Raw genomic sequence first — 3066 nt, forward strand, 5'->3', positions numbered from 1 at the left:
AAAAAAAAAAAAAAATCATCAGGATTCCTCTACAACACTAACAAAGAGATCTCTGACAAGGAAATCAATAAAACAATTCCATTTATAATAACCACTCAAAAGATGAAGTACTTAGGAATTAATATAACCAGAGACTCAAAAGACCAATACAAAGAAAACCACAAAACACTACTATAAGAAAGAAAAAGAGACCTATAATAATCGAAGAATACAACATGATCATGGATAGGAAAACTTAACATTGTGAAAATATCAGTACTACCCAAAGGGATCTACAGATATAATGAAATCCTGATCAAGATTCCATCATCACCCTTTAAAAAGATGGAAAAACTGATCCTAAACTTTGTATGGAAAGAAAAGAGATCCTGGATAAGCTAAGCACTACTAAAGAAGAACAAAGTAGGAGGCATCACACTCCCTGATCCCAAATACTACTACAGAGCCACACTTCTCAAAACAGCCTGGTATTGGTACAATGACAGACACATAGACTAACAGAACAGAATTGAGAACACAGAAGTAAATCCATCCTCCTATGGACAGCTGATCTTTGACAGAAGGCTGAAACCCATTAAACAGAGAAGAGACAATCTCTTTAATAAATAGTGTTTGCAAAACTGCATATCCATTTGCAGAAAAATAAAACAGGATCCATATTTCAGGCCATATACAAAAACTAACTCAAGATGGATCAAAGACATAAATGTAAAATTTAAAACTATAAAAACTATCAATGGAAAAATAGGAATAGGAACAAACTTAAAGGGGCCTACTGCAAAAACACACTATCAAATGTAACTAAAAATGTACAAAGAGCAAAAGACAAAATAAATGACTGAAACTCCCTGAAAATTAAACATTTATGCACATCAAAAGACCTCACCAAAAGAGTAAAAAAAGAATCTACAGACTGGTGGGGGGTGGCAGAAAATCTGGCAATGAGATATGGGACAAAGGACTGATCTCAAAATTTTACAGAAAACATCAACAGTTCAATAACAAAAAGACAAACAATTTAACTAAAAAAAAAAAAAATAGGCACAGGACATGAACAGAGACTTCACCAAAGAAGACATACAGGCGTGCAACAAACGTATAAAATGTTCATGATCATTCACCATTAGAGAGATACAAATCAAATCAACAATGAGAAATCATCTCACCCCAGCACTAATAACAAAGTTCAAAAAAAGCAGAAAATGGCAAATGCTCACATGGGGATGGGGAGACTAGACCCCTCATACATTGCTGGTAGGACTTTAAAATGGTACAATCACCTTGAAATACGGTATGTCATGTCCTTAACAAGTTGTAAATAGAAATGTAACACAGTCCAGTAATCCCACTACTAGTATATATCCTAGAGAAATAAGAGCAATAACACAAAAACATATGCACACACCCCTATTCATCACAACATTATTCATAATAGTAAAAAGATGGAAACATCCTAAGTGTCCATCAAAGGATGAATGGATAAACAAATTATGGTACATACACACAATGGAATACTATGCAACATTAAAGAATAAGATGACTATGCAAAATATTTTATATGGATGAACCTAGAGGACATTATACTGAGTGAAATTAGTCTATCACAAATGGACAAATATTATATGAGACCACTACTGTAAAAAGTCTAAAAAACATTTATACCGAAATAATTCTTTGAAGGTTACCAAGTGTATAAGGGGAGGAGAGGGTAAATTACTACCTAGAGGACAGACATTCATTAACTTGGGTGAAGGGAAAGGCCATATACAATAACAGATAAGTCAGCACAAAATGATAAAGGTAGATGGAGGCATTGGGAAGAGCAAAAGAGTTAAAGGCAACAAAGGCAAATGCCTTTGTTATTGCCCTGCAATAACAATAATCTACAAGTGGATACATAGATACTCAAACTAGAGATAACAAGATGAATGTGTCTACACCCATAAATACATAGATAGAGGTTTTACAAAGGATATTTCTACATATGCATTTATACGTACTAAAAAGTATATCCATGAATATAGTAGAGCATACAGAAGGCAACGTAATGAAAACTTCTTAGCCATAACTAAATATCTTGAGGGAATAAGTAACTGAACCTGGGGACTTCAAGACATAGTTTCAGAAGACATTAAGGTCAATTGACACAACATAGTTCACAAAGAAAATGTTCTATATTCCACTTTGGAAAGTAGTAACTTAAATCTTAAAAGCTTGTGAATGGCCATTTAAGGTAATACTCTTGGTCTCTCCCTATCCAGAGCAAAGATGAGTGGAGAAAATCAAAGATACAAGGAAATAATTAGACCAAAGAACTATGAACCTCATGAACCCCAGCATCCATGACCCTGAGACTGGAAGAACTAGATGGTGCCCAGTTACCACTGTTAACCACTGTGAAAGGGATAACAATAGGAGGTCCCAGAGAGATTGGGAGAAAAATGTGGAACAAAGCTCAAAAAAAAAAAAAAATAAAAGACCAGACTTACTGGTCTGATAGACTCAGAGACTCATGGAACACCCAAAACTATGGCCTTCAGACACTCATCAAGCATGGAAGTAACCTATACCCATGGCTAATTTTCAGCCAAATGATGGACAGGCCCATAAAGTGAACAATAATACCAGGGGGTATGCAGTATTTGACCAGGGGTAAAGCTAAGAAGGCAGGGAGGGGCAGGGTAGAAGGACAAAGGGAAATAGTAAGCACTGGGAGGAAGTGCAAAGAGTATGTCACAATGTGGGCATTGCAATTAATGTCATAAATCATGTGTATGAACTGTTCAATGGAAAATTAATTTGCACTATAAACTTCCACCCAAATCATAATTTAAAAAACTAAAAAGAACATTCATTGAAGTCACAATATATCTTATAATTTTTCATCTACAGTATCTGATAACTCAATAAAACATAACCAACATATTAAAAAGATATGACCAAAGATGGGAAATTTGGCAACAATTATGAGGAGTGGTTGTACAACAAGATTAATGTAATTGGTATCACTAAACTGTATAACTGAGAAATGTTGAATTGGCAAATGTTGTATTTTATATATATATA

The sequence above is a fragment of the Orycteropus afer genome, unplaced genomic scaffold, assembly GCF_000298275.1.
Source record: "Orycteropus afer afer isolate SDZICR_OR568_19922 unplaced genomic scaffold, OryAfe1.0 scaffold00096, whole genome shotgun sequence".
NCBI lineage: Eukaryota > Metazoa > Chordata > Mammalia > Tubulidentata > Orycteropodidae > Orycteropus > Orycteropus afer.